The sequence below is a fragment of the Leptonychotes weddellii genome, chromosome 4, assembly GCF_054177405.1.
Source record: "Leptonychotes weddellii isolate Sample4059 chromosome 4, ASM5417740v2, whole genome shotgun sequence".
NCBI classification, from domain to species: Eukaryota; Metazoa; Chordata; class Mammalia; order Carnivora; family Phocidae; genus Leptonychotes; species Leptonychotes weddellii.
Window position 1 is genome coordinate 147,022,470 of NC_138372.1, and position 19,183 is coordinate 147,041,652.

At 33.0% G+C, this 19,183-nt stretch overlaps 1 long non-coding RNA gene across 1 annotated transcript in view; it reads right to left on the bottom strand.

Annotated features, from left to right (window-relative positions):
- Positions 1–246: 246 nt before the first annotated feature.
- Positions 247–19,183, bottom strand: part of LOC145721152 (uncharacterized) — an 83,688-nt gene continuing 64,751 nt past the window's right edge. Inside the window, exons 2-4 of the long non-coding RNA XR_014144617.1 lie at positions 4,300–4,455; positions 2,084–2,161; positions 247–591 (exon numbers count right to left, since the gene is read on the bottom strand). This is a non-coding gene — a long non-coding RNA (uncharacterized LOC145721152). The remainder of the gene's footprint in view (positions 592–2,083; positions 2,162–4,299; positions 4,456–19,183) is intronic.

Consider the following 19,183-nt stretch of genomic DNA (forward strand, 5'->3'; position numbering starts at 1 on the left):
CAGATTAAAGGGAAAAAATATGTAAAACATGTCAATAAGAATAAATATGTGATAAAAGCATCTACTCATTATAAAATGTCTTTGTATATTAGGAATAGAAGTTAGCTTGTATGCCTCAAATGATACAATTAAAAGTATAAGGGAAATTTATAACCTAGGACAAAGAAATCATAACACTTCTAATTGACACAGGAATAATATCCAGAATATATAATTTCTGTAAAAAATGTTTTAAAGTTCGAATTAATATAAAGTGGTCAGGAGATACGAAGATGCATTTAATAGAAGAAATAAATATAGCCCCAAAACATTAGAAACAATGTTCTATCTCATAATAACCAGTGGAGTAGAAAACCACAGTGAGATATTATTTTATAATCTACCAGATGGATAAAAATGAAGGCATCTGATAATATAGAAAGATTTGAAGAACATAGTACTTAAGAAACCTTTGGGTACTGCTGGTGTTAACTGAAATTGATACAAGAACTTTGGAAGACAATTTACCTTTTTTGTTTGAGATTTATATATCCTCTGAGACACCAGTTCCATTTTGAGGTATATAATTAGCAACATTTTGCACATGCATGCCTGCAAACATGTATAAATATATACAGATGATCATTTAACATTTTACTATTTTTTGACGGTAAAACACTGAACAGATCCCACTGTACACTGACAAATGAATATACAAATACATTGTGGTATAATGGAATCCTACAGTTGCCTTTAAGAGCATGGATGAATATTAGAGTAACTGTTGAACATAAATTATGAGGCCCAGAAAATTACATGTAGCAAAATGTAAGAATATAAAGAAAATAAAAACTTAATATATTATCTAAGGATATTACATTTTTCATGAAAGCATAACCAAAAAGATAGGAACAATAAACACAAAATCAGAATTTTGTATAACTTTTTCTAACAAAAATTTCTAAGCGTGGATTCTCTGTCATACAATAAAAGTTCTTCATTGTTCCACCTAAAGATTTTAATAACAAATTTATAATTAATATTTCATGTAGTATTAGAATAACCTATAGTTGATTTAAGTTTTCATAATGTTCTTAGTATATTATTAAAAGCCAAATTAATATTGTATAATACTGACTCAGTTAAAACTGAAATTGGTTAATAACAATTCAAAGTATTTAGATTCTGTGGATTTAATGTAAATTGTTCTATTAATATATTTGGACAAAAACAGTCTAAATCATGAGTGTGAATACAGTATTTAGAATTATAATTATAAAAAGTTTATAAGGAATAAGTTTACTGTTTTAAAATAAACAGTGATTAAGATACAGTAAGCCACTCGGGTAGAAAGATTAAAGGGCTCTGTAGTGAAAATCATGAATAGCTATTAGATATTTTTGAGAGTTTTCTTTTTCTTTTCTTTTTCTTTTTTTTTAAAGATTTTATTTATTTATTTGACAGAGAGAGAACAGCGAGAGAGGGAACACAAGCAGGGGGAGTGGGAGAGGCAGAGCAGGCTTCCCACAGAGCAGAGAGCCCGATGCAGGGTTCGATCCCAGGACCCCGGGATCATGACCTAAGCCAAAGGCAGACACTTAACGACTGAGCCACCCAGGCGCCCCGAGAGTTTTCTTTTTAAAAGAGAAAAAAATACATACATTATTGCGAGAAAAAAAGGTATATATTTTTTGGAGTTTACAAAACCATGTACTAAACTTAACATTTTTTTTTTTTTTTAAGATTTTATTTATTTATTTGACAGAGAGAGAGAGCACAAGCAGGGTGAGTGGCAGGCAGAGGCAGAGGGAGAAGCAGGCTCCCCACAGAGCAGGGGGAGCCTGATGCGGGACTCGATCCCAGGACCCTGGGATCATGACCTGAGCCGAAGGCAGTCGCTTAACCAACTGAGTCACCCAGGCGCCCGAACTTAACATATTTTAAACAATATTGAAGAGAATAAGTTCCTATAAAATATCTTATACAAAAAACATGGGTACAAAACTGATAACATAGACTGATTTGAACAGTTTTGTTGAAACATGTATTTTGTACAATAGAGTATATTATAGGATGTAGAAAATTATTAAGGTATTTTGCTTACCGGTAAAGTAAAGGATTTGTACAAAATCAATGAATTTCAAGTTATTTTTAGCCATGGGTTTCGTTCTTAAAGTGAAATCTAATGTAAGAATGAAATACATGTTTATTATATAAAATCGGAGATTATCTGAGTGATGTGTGGATGGAGATGGGAGAGCCATTCCAGACCCACTATCCATCTTCCATTCCCACTGCATCATCAAATCACCTTAGAGGAAAAATTTCAACATCACTAGACCATAGGGATTGTCTCGTTTTCTCTAAAAATCTATGACTTAAGTAAAAAGACCTTTAAATTTAGAAAATTAAATTGTTTATTGTATCCTTAATCTCCCCATTCAATGAATGAAATGGTTATAAAATATAATTTAATAATTCTATACATTGGGTGCATTATTATGTCCAAACTTTTTCCAAAGAAAATTGAGGCTCAAAAATATAAGCTTCCCCGAATCCTCCATCCAATGAGTTTGGAGTCAGTTAGAAATAAACTATATTTCTAAAACCTGGTTTCTTTTCATCATATTCCATGAGAGGTAATAAATCAAGGACACAACAAAGGTTCTCTTGACCCTAAGTCTTTTTTTTTTAACTACCAATCACTGAAGGGTGAATTTCTAACACTAAAATTTTAAATTTCTGGCTTATAACATTGTCCCTTCGATAAAAATCAAATATCCCCAGAAAGATAATACATTGTTACCATCATTCATCATTCCTTACGGTGAATTAGTTAATAAGAGTACTTTTAAAAGTTAGTTTTGGGTGACCCTTACAGGGAAGTGAAATATCTGGATCCAGGAGATAGAGCAATGTAAGCACATGGAATATTACTGGAGTAATTTCCAGTTGTGCTTAAGAGCTTTGGCCTTGGGTCATACAGATATGTGTTTATTTTCCTCATAACATCATTTACTGAGCAACTTTAGGAAAGTCCCTTAAACTTTCCAGATTGTATTATCTATAAAAAGGGGTAAATAATTGCACCCATTCCACTGGCTGTTTTAAGGATTAAAAATAGAAAAAGCACTAAGCATAATTCATATAGCATAAATTCATAGAGATTAAATACTTTAGTAACTATTAATACTATGGAGTCATAATGCAAGGAAGGAAAGAATGGAAGTTAGAGAAGAAAACAGAAATGCAAACCTAATTAACTCCACGTCAGGAGACATGATAGGTAGCTCCATCAGCAGCTCTCTGAACCATTGGGTAGATAATTTTAACCTTTTTGCATCTCATTTGTAGAATGAAGGAGAAATCTAGTGAGTGGATATAATTTCTAAGTATCCTTTCACTTCAAATGTTAAGTGATTTTTATGATTGTGTTCTACACTAGCCTTAACTAAGATACCTGGAAAGAACTTTTCTACATACTGAATTTCAGTGCCTAAGAAGTAACTTTCTCTGGAAGGTATTTTAATCTTAGAAGAGTTGACAGGCTAAGTGATAGGATATAGATCAAGGAGGTCTCTTAGAATCTAGATTGTTAAATATCACACTTATAAGTACAGTGAAGAAAATCAAGAGTGTTATGGCTACACTTTTTAATTCTTATGTTAGCAAACTTCAAAAAACACTCGTAAGGAGAAAAACTTATTTTAGAAACATTTTGTAGTCCTGGAATCAGATAAGGCAATAATTTCTCACTTGGTCTAATTGGAGGAAGTAGTTGCAATAAAGCAAAAAGAAATGAAGAAGAAGAAGAAGAAAAAAGAAAAACCCTTCCTGGAGGTTTCCACTGCCTTAAAATTACAGCACAATCTCATTAAGCAGTAATAGAAATGGAAATTAGTTGCTCTTGTAGTTCTGATTGTATTCCTGTTAGGTCATTTGCATACTGTTCAGTGATTGGATTACTGGTGAGGCTGAGAGGTCTCAGAATGCGTTCCTATGCATTTCATCTAATTGTACTGCTGTGACTATGAGGAGAAATCATTTCCTGAACTTAAATGATATGATCCTCATGGAAGCATACAAGCCTTCTTTAGATTTTAGATGAGTGTGAGAAGTGTAAACTCTTCTGATGTTGGCCCAAAGCTGCAAATTTTAAAAGCTTCAAATATACTTCCCCATGTTATGTCATGGAATGTTAATAACTTTCTTAACATTTCCAAATGTAATGAGCCAGTACTTACTTTTACAATAATGGCTGGTATGGAATGAACTAAATGAAAATCAGAAATAGCAAAACAGTTTCTGGTTAACACATACCACTTTTTTGTTCTCTGCTTTCTCTTCTTTTGTATAATTTGAGGATATAAAATAAGATCAGACATTGTTGTCACTTGGTGTTGATAGCTCAGTTCCATCTGTCAGCACTATCTTCAGGAGCACATCTGAGGAATTAGCTTTTTGAGAGACCCATACCTAAAAACCACTGAAATTCATAACATGAACATGGATATTGATTTTTAAATGAAGCACTAATGTCATTTGTTGGTTCTCCAGAATTGTCCAGCGTTAGCAGAATGCTCCAATGGTAGGGGAAAAGAAATGCGTGTTTTCAAAATGTTCTAAGCAATTTTCCTTAGTTTAGGCTTACTGATGACATTTCCTCCTTTTGCCAATTCAATCTTATGCTGTTGTTTTTTTTTTAAGGAATTTTGAAACTTGGATAATTTGAATCATCATAATGTTAATAGAGACGTATGTAACATTGTATCTATCAATTTGGGACTGATAATTTATTGAGCTGTCAGAGGCCCAGCCTCTTAAGAAGTAGCACTGTACTAATACTTAGTTCTGAATTCTTAGGATGTAGGACAGTGCCAGGTACGAAATGAAAATTGAATAAAGATGTCCTAATAAATTTATTAAATAATGAAAATGAAGACATTATCACAAAATGAGACTAAACACCCTCATAAAAGACTTTTAACACTAAGTTAAGAACACAGTTAATTTAAAGGAAACTTAAATTTAGCACATAGTAAAAGAAGATGAGCCCTAAATTCAGTGACCCAGGTTTATGTCCCAGTTTAAACATATATTCTCAGAGTAATTTTAAAATAGTTAAATCTCTGATTCTCCACATCCTCATTAGTAAAAAAAAAAAAACCAAAAAACAAAAAAACACACATTGCCTGTAACTTACATGGTTCCTATAAAAATTAGATATGTTCTATAAAATTCTAGATAATTGGGCAATTAGTATGTTATTCCATATTCTTTCCATTGTTTTTATGTTATTAAAAAAGGTCTTTATTAGAAAAAAATAAAAAACTTAAAATGCACAGAGTTAAAAATTCAAGTTCACTTTTACCCGTAGCACTGTTTTCCTGCTGAGAAGAAACTACAATTAGCAGTTTGATTTTTAAAATTTTATCCACTGACAAAACATACATACATAAACACACATGAAAATGGAATAGTAATTTTACTAAAGGAAAAGCTACACTGCTGTAATGAGGAGATCCCAAAATATACTGGGGGCCAAGGTACATGGTCACCTCTGGTACATTAGCTCTTTCATGACCAGTTTCCCTCCATCATGTTCCTCTATCATTCCCTCCACATTGTCCATATGTTTACAGGTAAGGCTGGCTCAGCTCTACGTAGTATTTGCAGAACACTAATAAGTGCAGAACACTTAACTCATTTAATATTAATAACATAGAGTTTCCTCTCATTAATATTAACTCACCTTTCAGAAAAGAAAACTGGAATATAAACAGGTTAAGTGCTTGCTCAAGTTTACATGCTAGTACTTGGCAGAAATTAGTATATATTAAATTATTCCTTCTGAAAGTACATTTATATTGGGTATATTTTTTTTCTGTTAGTATAAGCAACAAATGTTTCTCTTTTTTTTTTTAGCAACAACATTTATTTTCCTTTTTTTTTTTTAAGATTTTATTTATTTGACAGAGAAAGAGAGTGCACAAGCAGGGGGAGCAGCAGTGGGAGAGGGAGAAGCAGGCTCCCCACTGGGCAGGGAGCCGAATGCGGGCCTTGATCCTAGCACCCTGGGATCAGGACCTGAGCCGAAGGCAGATGCTTAACTGACTGAGCCACCCAAGCATCCACAACAACTATTTCTATTGGACACATTTCTAAAGGTAGAAGATCTGAAAGAAAATAAGTACAGCTTTTAATTCTGACAGAATCTGACCTCATTTTCCAAATAGCATCCTCCAAATTATACTCTAATGGGGTATGAGAATAGAAGTCTCCTGACATCGTCACTCACACTGGGTATTATAAATCTTAATACATACTAAAATAACTACCTGTGTTGCATTCTGTTGTCTTATATTGAACTATCCTATTTACTTCTGCAGATCAACATTTTATATGTACATTTGTGTATTTTCATTTTTTGGCCTATGACCCCTCCCACCTAATTATCTATCAAATTACCTTTCTTAAGAAAATGAGGATTAAAAAGTGTTACATAAAATTTCTGTCTGCCACAGGGTTAACTTTGTACATAGCAGATATTAAAAAATAAACTTGGGACGCCTGGGTGGCTCAGTTGGTTAAGTATCTGCCTTCCGCTCAGGTCCTGATCCCAAGGTCCTGGTATTGAGTCCCTTATGCCTTTATGGGGCTCCTTGCTCAGCAGGGAGCCTGCTTCTCCCTCTGCCTGCCCCTCCCCCTGCTTGTGTGCACTCTCTCTCTCACAAATAAATAAAATCTTAAAAAAAATAAAACTATAAATTTCTAAGAATCTATTTATATATATACAGAAACCAAGTAAAAGATAATGAGCATACCTTTTAAAGAAATGAAAATACTTAGTGACTTTATGCAGCTATCCCTCCTTTACCCCCTGATTTTTTAGTATGTTGGTAATATTTTTTCCAAATTATTACCTGTTTTTTCAAATTTCTCTGTCATCATCAGAAATTCATAATTGTTTAATATATTGAAACTTATTCTTTTCTGTTCATTGACTTAAGAACTTTGATCTTATGTAACCTTTTCCATTTCATACATTTTTATACCTTTCATAATTATATTATTTAATATTTTGTCTTGTTCTTTATCTGAGTTTATATAGTCTTATGTGCTCTTCTAGTTCAGTTACACCTTTTTATCATTAAACTCTTTAGTCAGTCTGTAACAGGATTTCTTTCTCTTTCTCTGTACTTTCTGGACTCTGTATTCTTTTTTTTTTTTCCTTGTTTCATTAACAGACATTTTTTTCATTAAATTAATTTATTTAGACATTTTTTTATTTTCTAAGTTTGAATATAGTTGACACACACTGTTACATTAGCTTCACATGTACAACTTAGTGATTTGACAAATTTATTCTTTATGCTATGTTCTCCACAAGTTTAGCTACCGTTTTTATCCCATTACATTGCTAATACAGTATCACTGACTGTATTCCTTATGTTCTGCTTTTTATTCCCATGACTTATGCATGGGAATAAAGTTGAGGTCTGTATCTCCCTCTCTGCTTTACGTATTTTATCCAAACCCCCGCTCCTTCCTTTCTGGCAAACATCAGTTCTCTGTTTATAGTTCTGATTCTGCTTTTCTTTTTTTTCTTTCTTCGGATTCCATTTATGAGTGGAGTCATAAGGCATTTGTCTTTCTCTGACTTATTTTACTTAACACAATACTGTCTAGGTCCATCCACGTTGTCTCAGATTGCACAATCTCATCCTTTTTTATGGCTGCATAATATTCCTCTGTGTGTGTGTGTGTGTGTGTGTGTGTGTGTGTGTATGTGTGTTTCTGTGTGTCTGTGTATAAATCTTCTTTATCCATTCATATATCAGTGGACACTTGGGTTGCTTCCATATCTTGGCCTGTAAATAATGCTACAATGAACATACGGGTGCATATATCTTTTTAGTGTTTTCATTTTCCCTTAGTAAATACCCAGTAGTGGGATAATTGGAACATATATTATTAGTTTTAGTTTTTTGAGGAACCTCCAAACTGTTTCTACAGTGGCTGTACCTCTTTATATTCCCATCAACAGTGCACAAGGGTTTCTTTTTCTCTACAAGATCTTCACCAATACTTGTTGTTTCTTGTGTTTTTTATTTTAGTCATTCTAACATGTGAGGTGATATCCACTGTAGTTTTGATTTGAATTTCCTTGATGATTAATGATGTTGAGCATCTTTTCACATGTCTGTTTGTCATCTGTATGTATCTTGGAAAAATGTCTACTCAGGGTCCTCTGCCCATTTTTTAATACGATTGTTTGGGGTTTTTTGGTGCTGAGTTGTAGAAGTTCTTTATATATTTTGGATATTAACCTTTTATTGGATATCATTTGTAAATATCTTCTCCCATTCAGTGGGTTGTCTTTTTGTTTCATTGTTTCCTTTGTTGTGCAAAAACGTTTTATTTTGATGTAGTCCCAATAATTTTTTTTTTTTTTTTTTTACTTTTATTTCCCTGGCCTTAGGAGACATATCTAGAAAAATGTTGCTACGGCCAATGTCAGGGAAATTGCCTGTGCTCTCTTCTAGGATTTTTATGGTTTCAGGTCTCACATTTAGATCTTTAATCCATTTTGAGTTTATTCTTGTGTATGGTGTTAGAAAACAGTCCAGTTTCATTCTTTTACATGTAGTTGTCCTGTTTTCCCAACACCGTTTATTGAAAAGATATTCTTGCCTCCTTTCTCAAAGATTGACCATATGCCAGACTCTTCTAATTCACATAGTTTTTTTATATCCATATATCAAATACTTTTTTTTTTTTTTCCAAAAATGTCTTTTGTACATGATAACCTTTAGGCTTATTTTGTCTAGCTTGTAACAAAATACTAAACTTTCCCTTTTTTACATGAAAACTGAACACTTCACAGGTTTCACATTGATATGCTTAAAATGATTTTTATGTAAACTTAGAGTTTAAATACATGTAATTTCATTGTAAAAAGTTAGTAGGAAAATATGAAGATTTTGTGTGTAGTATCTTATTGTGTATCTCCACTACACGAATGATCACTTTTTAAAAATTGAGCTACAGCATTCGTTTTAAAGCTGCAAAAATTCAAAATTATAAAAACCTTTCTGCTATTGAGCCTTTAGAGGTCAAGGTTAGAGGCCTATCAGATATTGAGGAAGCAGGGTGAGACCAGGCCATTTGACCACCGACTGTCCCTTCCTGTCTCCCCTCTCCGAGGCTGGGACCACCATGAGCTCTCCCAGAGGGGATGAATGGACCAAAGCCAGGATGGGGCAGGAATGGGAGGAAAAGGGACCTTGGAGGTGGTTAGGTCCTCCTGGCTTTCATTTCAGGGCACAGTGGCCAACCAAGATGGTATCCCTGGGTTTGACGGAGGGAATCCAAGGAGGCCCAGCTCCCGTTGAGGAGTGCTCCCACCCTGAGCTGCACACCATTTGAACTGGAGGTTCTGAAAGCTGCTCACAAAGTTGTAAAAGCAAACTGCCCAGAGTCCAGTGGCTATGAGAATGAGCACTGGTCCATGTTCTCGAAGGGTTACCAGTTCTTGTCAGTGGAAGGTATGGATATACCATAGCCCCATCACCCAGCTGGATGCCAAAGTATCAGCATTTAATCAATTCTCCTTATATACTTTTTAAAACTTTATTGAAATATAATTCATACAACATAAATTTCATCCATTTAAAGTATAAATTCAGGGGGTTTTAGTATATTCACGACCATGACCACAATTTTAGAACATTTTCACCCCAATAAGAAACCCATAAACATTCATTTTCTCCCCATCCTCTGCCCATCCAACTCCCAGCCCCAGACAAAACTGACCTATTTTTTTGTTGCTGTAGACTTGCCCCTTCTGGAATTTCATATGCTTTTTTTGTGCTTTTATTTTTTAGTAATATTAATATATGTGATCAGTGACCATAAATTCAAAGATTCTATAAACTTGTATCATTAAATGGTAGGATTTAACCATATATTTGAGCCTTTATAAAATATTGATATTTTTTATTTACAAAAAAGATTTTGTGACCTGCCGTTAAATATAATAAAAGACTAAGATACTAAATAAGGTTATTTATTAAATATCAGGTGTTTATGGATTTCCCAGGGCTTTATTCATGGAGAATATGTAATATTGTGTTCACTTCCATCAACTCCTACGTATTCCTGGAGTACGCCTTTTTATTTGTGTGTGCTAGTATATGCAAAATAGTTTTAAGGTTAGGCAAAGGAAAATATAATTACGAATATAAATCTAACCCCCAAAGCACTCAACACACCCTTCACACACACATGCTTTGATTTTCCTAAAAGTCATTGCATCAATTAAAACCATTACTCGTAAGCATATATTCACTGTTATTCTAGCAAAGAAGCCAGAGCCTATTTACTTCACAATGTTAAATCAGTTTTGCTTCTGAAGCAGTCAGGAGAGACATTTCAAATGAGGAAAATATAAATTGTGCTCTGTGTTGTGATTTGTAGATCTGGAGCAAAGTTCCCTTCTCCAACGACATCTTCCCCATTGTCCCTTCTAAGGTTCCTAGGATGATATACAAGGTATTTATTCACTCCTTCAGTATTTATCAAAAGGTCAATATTGGGATGTTGGCTTATTTTTTATTGTGTAACTCTGTCCTGTGCACTGCTAAACATTCAGCATCACTGGCTTCAAGTCAGTAAGTGCCATTTGATCTCTTTCCTTCATGGTAATAGCCAAAAACATGGTTTTACTCATTTCAAAATTTTTCATTACACTTGCCCCTGCCACCTTAGTTGAGAATCAGTGCTAGAGTGAAAATTCAGTAACATTCTTACTAATTACTGTTTCAGTTCAAATTCCCTTATCACATGCACTAAACAGATAATTAGTAGGGATGGGCTTTTTTTTTTTTTTTTTTACTGAAGTACAGTTGACATGCAGTGTTACATTAGTTTCAGGTAGAGGACATAGTGATTTGACAAGTCCATGCATTATGCTATGTATGCTCACCACAAGTGTAGCTACCGTCTGTCGTCATATAACACTACTAAAATATTATTGACTATATGCCCTTTGCTGTACATTTTATCCCATGACTTATTTATTCCATAACCAAAAACTGTATCTCCCACTCCCCTTTACCTAATTTGTCCATCCCTCCAACCCACTCCCCTCTGGCAACCATTAGTTTGTTGTCTGAATTAATTGGTCTGTTTCTGCTTTTTGTTCGTTTATATTTTGTTTTCTAGATTCCACATATAAGTGAATAATACGGTATTTGTCCTTGTCTGACTTATTTTATTTAGCGTAATACCTTCTAGATCTATCCGTGTTGTTGCAAATGGCAAGATCTCAACCATTTTATAACTAATATTCCATTGTATTTGTATACCATATCTTCTTTATCCATTCATCTATCAGTGGACACTTGGGTTGCTTCCATATCTTGGCTATTTTGAATAATGCTGCAAAAAACATAAGGGCGCATATCTCTTTTTGAATTAGTGTTTTTGTATTCTTTGGGTAAATACCCAGTAGTGGAGTTACTGGATTGGATGGCATTTCTATTTTTTAAATTTTTGAGGAGACTCCATTCTGTTTTCTATAGCGGCTGCACCATTTTACACTCCCAACCAATAAATGCATGTGAGTTCCTTTTTCTGTACATCCTTGCCAACACTTGTTATTTCTTGTCTTTCTCATTTTAGTCATTTTGACAGTTGTAAGGTGATATCTCATTGTGGTTTTGATTTGCATTTTCCTTATGATTAGTGATGTTGAACATCTCTTCATGTGTCTGTTTGCTATCTGTATATCTTTGGAAAATTGTCTTTTCAGGTCATCTGCCCACTTTTTTAATTGTTTTTTGGGGGTTTTTTTGGTGTTGAGTTGTCTAAGTTCTTTATATATTTTGAATATTAACCCCTTATCAGATTTATCATTTGGGAATATCATTTCCCATTCAGTAAGTTGCCTTTTCATTTTATTGATGGTTTCCTTCACTTGCAAAAAAGTCTGGGCTTTTGAGCTCTAGCACTTTTATGCACTCATGGTATTTTCATTTTAAGGGAGATGCAATGTAACATATAATGATTAGCCTAATATGAAGCATCCAGTAGGTTCATATTATTTTTTCTTGACTGCAGTGAATAGAGATTTTAAGGATATAGCTCTTAGGCAGTGTTACCGAGACAGCATTAATTAATGAGAAGAGAGAAGATACAGAAAATATATTAGGATAAAATTCTTGAGAAATTGTGATGAGATTGGTTTAAATACCTCTAAAGGAATGGGGGATAGAGGGAATAGCAAAAGGAAAGATTTCTATTTAATATAACAAGTTTTGGGGCGCCTGGGTGGCTCAGTCGGTTAAGCGTCTACCTTTGGCTCAGGTCATGATCCCAGAGTCCCAGGATCCAGCCCCATGTCTGGTTCCCTGCTCAGTGGGGAGTCTCACCCCTCTCTTACTCTCTCTCAAATAAATAAAATCTTTAAAAAAAATAATATAAGTTTTCCTAGAGCCCATCCTAGAAGCAAAGGCAACCACCAAAACATATTTTGTTTTAATTAAAATTCAGTACACAGATTAGCCTATGTAGTATATTTGCATTTTTATGTATGGACGTTATTGTTTATAATCATGATTTTGTCTTCCCAATCTCTCTCAAGCTGTTTTTGATATTTAGTAAAGACTTTAGTCTAATGGCTATATATATGTTTTGTACATATTGTTCAACCATAAACTCCTTTTAGAACATGGTATGTATTTATAAATTTAAGAAATTTGTTTTTTTAAGTAAACTATTTCATGTTATTTTCAAATAATGTGAAGTATAATTATATTCTAGATTTGACTTGATAATTACACAGCAATCTTCTCTGCATCCTGTGATTCCCCCCCACTCCAAAATAATTATCCTATATTTTCTAGTCCTATACATCTTGGTGTAATTTGGGTTATATCAACCGTCTGATTTAAATTTCTGTTGGATTTATATATTCATGAATTTTTGTTTGTATCAAAATTTCACCCATATTGATCATTTCATATATGTGGCTTTTCTTATTTTCACTAAAATCACTTTGGTATGCAACTCTTATATTAAATGTACAACTTTTTCACTATCATTTGTAAAATGTTAATTTGGCTTTCTATTATCATACATTTATAATGCTCTGTTATCTTTATGTTTGGCTTGCTGGCTCCCTTATATTCTTAGCGAAATATTGTTTACCAGTTAAGAAATCATTTTATTTGAAAAAAAAAAAAAAAGAAATCATTTTATTTGTAATATCAAAGTTTTTTAAAGGTAAATTTCATAGAGTATCTTCTTTAAGATGACACATTGGATATTTCTGGGTCCTCATTACCAAGAACAATTATGTTCTTTTATCATGGCTTTCCTTTACTTTATTGGTATACTAATTTATGTATACGACCATGTTTGTTTTTATATTGGTGGCAAAGAAGGGCATTATAGGGCAAGATTTTTGACCTGTCTGGTTAATATAGTTGACTTTTAAAGCTGTATATATATATGTGATATCCCTATGAAAATTTGACAAAAATTGAGAGATGATCCCAATTACTGACTAGAAAAAGCTGTATTTTCTCTTTAATTTTATTAAGAAATTGATGAGCTTTTTAATATTTGTGTCGTACCTAATACAAAAATCAAAAGCAGTATATGTTTCATTTCATACTTATAGCATCAGAATATTTAAAAATCCCTCCACTGTTTTTAATTATAAAATAGTTATAAATCTTAAACATTTAGAATAGGATAAATTCCAGAAAGAATAAATTTCATTTCTTCATAAACAAGGCATAGTTTAGGACATTATAGATATATTATCAATGTTTAATAAAACAATACCTGGGATGTCTAGTTGTCAAATATAAATGAATAACCCTGATTCATCCCAGTGTATAAGGTGAACTTTTTTATGCAGCAAAAAATAAGTTTATATTGCTATATTCTTATGTAGACACTAGATTTTTCCTCAATTTCATTTTAGTATAGTTAAAATTATTTTTTAAAAATAATTTATTTTTTATAACTGACCTTCAAATCACCCAGGGTTAAACTGAGAGGAAATTGATTAAAAATTTTTGCATAATTAATGAGACTTTTCCATTCTGTCATTTATTGCATATGCATTTTCACTTTGAAATTACTGTCTTGAATCCAGAAACTGTTGTGTTTATATCATCTCCTCAGTGCCTAGCGTAATGTGGCGATGGCTTTTATTCAATCAATATTTAATTAATGGACACATGTTAACACACACTTCCTAGATGGAAAACAAACAGAAAATTGGTCTAGATTGCTATTCTATCAGATGCTGATTTTGCCTGGATATTATTATTATTTGACCTCTTATTTCCAGTCTCAATTCTGCCTTAGGCTTATTCCACTGATTTGCCCAGCTAAGATCAGCAACCATCTGAGGATCTCTAAGTTAATACTGTGGGTCTTCATGATCCCAATCTGTTGTTGTTGAGCTTTCTACTAATATTAACATATAACCTGCTTAGTCCCATAAAATTTCTTCAGTTTGAATAAGTAGTTAAATTTTGGTAACTAATTTTTTTTTTTTTTTTAGACATTCTCAAAAGTAATTTCTACTTTGTTGTTCTAAAAGCACTTAACAAACTACAACCCTAGGGGCGCCTGGGTGGCTCAGCCATTAAGGGTCTGCCTTTGGCTTAGGTCATGATCCTAGAACCCTGGGATTGAGCCCAGCATCAGGTTCCCTGCTCCTCGGGAAGCCTGCTTCTTCCTCTCCCACTCCCCCTGCTTGTGTTCCCTCTCTTGCTGTGTCCCTCTCTGTCAAATAAATAAATAAAATCTTAAAAAAAAAAAAAAATACTACAACCCTAAAAAACAAAAAACAAAAAAACAGGGCCCATTTCAGTGTTGTTTTAGATGTAATAAAGTCTGGACAATCAATTCTTCTTATGTCTTCCAATGTCCTTATTGCAGGGTGAATTTACCTTCCAATTAATAACAAATGTGTTTCTTACCCTAAGATCTTCAGCCTAGATATTTCTGTGGGCTATATTAACTATTAGGTAGTGTCTCATCTTGGAAGACCTCTTCTGTAACACCCCTGAAAACTGGATTTCTAGTCTGTAAAATATCTAGAGCTTATTTCTTTTATTGATACAATCAAACAATTTCCTGGAGGTTTATAAATCCCTATCACATTGCTTACTTTTTTATCTGGGAGTTCAAGAGACTTGCTTAGGCAGTAAGGGAAAACAGCACATTATGTTAAAAGGGCATGAAGAGTATGATTTGATTATGTGATTATTCTATTATTTTTCTTCTCTAACTATCCTGTTTTTCCAGTTGCATACTTTTTATGGTACATAATCATAGCTGCATATTTTTTTATGGCTTTTTACCCTTGTTTTAAAGCAACTTTGGTAAGTGTAGGAAAAAAAAATACAGTTTTGAAAAGAGCTTTATGACCATTCCAATAAGTAACTTTCATACTTTTAGTTCTTCTTTGATACTAATGTTATGAGATAAATTGTTCTTTCTAAAAGCTTCAGAAATTCATGGATAAAAACATTTTTTAGGAGAAAAAAAAAAATCATTCCTAAAACTGAATTCTATGATCTTGTGATTCCCTTATATGTAAGATCTAAAAAAATCTCTGACCTAATTTTATTGACAGACCAATTTTGCTTGGTGTTACACAGTGATTTCTCTCACACACACATGGAATTTTATGCCTTAATGACATTTGCCTATTTCCCATTTTGCCATTATGTATCTCCTTTCTTTCTCCATTTATATTAATGGTTCTGCTCTTCTCAATTTAAATGTAAACCTCTCTTCTAAGTTAAAACATATATTAGAGTGTATATGAGCAAGAATACTTTTAGTGAATACTCAAGTGAATTTTAATGGAAATATAGCCTAATGACTCTGAGTTATCTTTTCTAAATTTATCATTAGGAGTATAGAAGAATATGATACAAGTATGTTTTCAAAAACCTACTTCCCTGTGAAAAAATTCAATAAACTATTAAAATCTGGGGTCCCAATTTTTTCATTTATTTTTTTCTACTCTAAAAATAATACTTAACTTTTTGCCAAGGAAGTAAACTAAACACAACAAATAGCAAAATCCAGTAACAGAACCCACAGCAATTTTTCAAGTATTTTACATAAGAAATTACAATGGCAAATAATATTCAAAAACCTTTCATCAAAACAGAAAATATGATAGATAGGTATGGGAAATTTATATTTCAAAAAAGAACTCTTGTTGAGTATCGTACTATGAAGTTTATGAGGAAAATGTGTTTTATGTGAAAATTAAATATTTAATGACATAAAAATAAGCATTAGACAACGTAGCTACGTAGGAGTCTAAATGCAATTAAAAATTTATTCTTTTACATAAACAATTTCTCCAGATGGCAGTAGTGCAGAAGATTTCCATATGGGTATCATCCGTTATTTAAATCAGATTTTTATTCTTCTCACTAGAGCTGTAGATAATAGTGCTATCAGAGTTCTTATAATTTTGTTTTTGGTCCGAGCCTAGTATTATAATCTTTATGCTATGAAATTATCTTAATGAATATTGCCCAGATAAACATCACAAATATATTTCAAAGAGGTCAAAGAGATTAAGCACCTAGGAACCAATGGAGTTGAGATTATAGAAATTATAGTCCATTGTATGGTATAGAATTTTCAGATTTAGTTTGGGGTTAATAGGTAGTTAGGTATCCCTGTCAAAATTTAATTAATGAATATTGGCAAGACAAATTAGGACATTTTCATAGCATAAAGATTATACTACTAGGGTCAGACTAAAGACAAAATTATAAGAACTCTGACAGCAAGGACATGTTTTAGACCTATTGGTAATACCTCTATAAAAATGTGATTTTGATCACTCAGTTCATTCAGAAAAAAAGATTGATCTTCAAAAAAGTAGTTAAATGAATCATGCTTTCTTTTTTACATGTATTTGTAATTCCATAAAGAATCACATTCATGAAATGGGATAAATTTACATTCTTACAGTGTACAAAGGTTCCCTTTTCTCAACATCCTAACACTTGATAATCTTTCAGCTTTTTGATAATAGCTATCCTAACAGGTATGAAACGGTACTTCCTCATGGTTTTGATTTGCATTTCCTTGATAGAATTGTTGAGCATCTACTCATAGACCTTCTTTTTTGTTGGCCATTTGTATGTCTTCTTTGGAAAAATGTGTATTCATGTCCTTTGCCCATTTTTAAATCTTTTTTTTTTCCTGTTGAATTATATGAGTTTCTTAAAGATTTTGGTTGTGAACCCTTTATCAGATATATGGTTTCAAACATTTTCTCCCATTCCATAGGTTAGCTTTTTATTTTGTTGGTTTTCTTTGCTGTGCAGAAGCTTTAGTTTGAGATAATCCCATTTGTTTATTTTTGCCTTTGTTGTCTGTATTTTTGGCAACATATCCAAAAAAGTCATTGCCCAGACCAATGTCAGGGAGTTTTTACCATAGGTTTTCTTTTGGGAGTTTTATGGTTTCAGGTCTTACATTTAAGTCTTTAATCCATTTCAAGATTGGTGTTTGTTGTTGAAAATGATGTAAGATAGGGCTCCAGTTTCATTCTTCTGCATGTGGATATCCAGATTCCCAACAGTGTTTATTGAAGAGACTATCCCTTCTTCATTATGGGTTCTTGGCACCCTGTCAAAGACTAGCTGAATATATATGTGTGGGTTTATTTCTTGGCTTTCTATTCTGTCCTTGGTCTGTGTACCTGTTTTTATGCCAGGACAGTTTTATAATGTTCTGATTACAGTAGCTTTGCAATATAGTTGGAAATCAGGAAGCATAATGTCTCCAGCTTTGCTTTTCTTTCTCAGCATCACTTTAGCTATTTGGGATCTTTTGTGGTTTCAGATGAATTTTAGAATGTTTTTCTATTTCTGTGAAAAATGCCATTGGAATTTTAATAGGGATTGCATTGAATGTGTAGATCACTTTGTGTCACAAAGACTTTAAAGGTATTAATTCTTCCAATCTAAGGCATGGGATATCTTTTCATTTACTTGTATCTTCAATTTTTTTGATCAAAATCTTGTTTTCAGTGTACAGATATTTAACCTCCTTGTTTAATTAATTCCTAAGTTTTCTATTGTTCTTGATGCTATCAAGTGGTTCTCTTGATTTCTCTTTCAGATAGCTCACTGTTATTGTATAGAATATAGCTTATTTTGGTATGTTGATTTTTGTATCCTGAAACCTTACTGAATTTAATAGTTTTTGGTGGAGCCTGTAAGGTTTTCTATATATAAAAAAATCATGTCATTTACAAACAGAGATCATTTTACTTCTCTCTGACTTGGATGCCACTTATTTTTCTGCCTCATAGGTCTGGCTAGGACTTGTAGAACTATGTTTAATAAAACTGGTGAAAGTGAGCATCCTTGTCTTGTTCCTGATGTTTGAGGAAAATCTTTTAGCTATGGGCTTGTCATATACGGCCTTTATCATGTTTTGATACATTCTTTCTATACCTTATATGTTGCGAAGTTTTATCATGAGAAAGAATGTTGAATTTTGTCAAATGCTTATTTACATCTATTGAGGTGATGTGATTTTTCTGCATTCAGTTAATGTGGCATATCACATTTACTGTTTTGTGTATATTGAACCATCCTTTTTTTTTTTTTTTTTAAGATTTTATTTATTTATTTGACAGAGAGAGACACAGCAAGAGAGGGAACACAAGCAGGGGAGTGGGAGAGGGAGAAGCAGGCTTCCCGCGGGTCAGGGAGCCCGATGTGGGGCTCGATCCCAGGACCCTGGGACCATGACCTGAGCCAAAGGCAGATGCTTAATGACTGAGCCACCCAGGCGCCCCAAGAACCATCCTTTTATCCCAGTGATAAATCCCACTTGATCATGGCACATGATCCTTGTAATGTGCTCTAGAATTCAGTTTGCTAGTATTTTGTTGAATTAATATAATATAATATAATATAATATAATATAAATTATTTATACCTAAGATAATTAGGGATATCGGCCTGTAATTTTCTTAAACTGTCTTTTACTGGCTTTTATATGAGGGCAATCTCAACTTTTTGAGAGAGTTTGCTATAGATTGGTATTAATTCTTCCTTAAGTGTTGCTAGAATTCACCAGTAAAGCCCTTTGGTTCCAGGTTCCATGTTATCAAATTTTTTGGCAT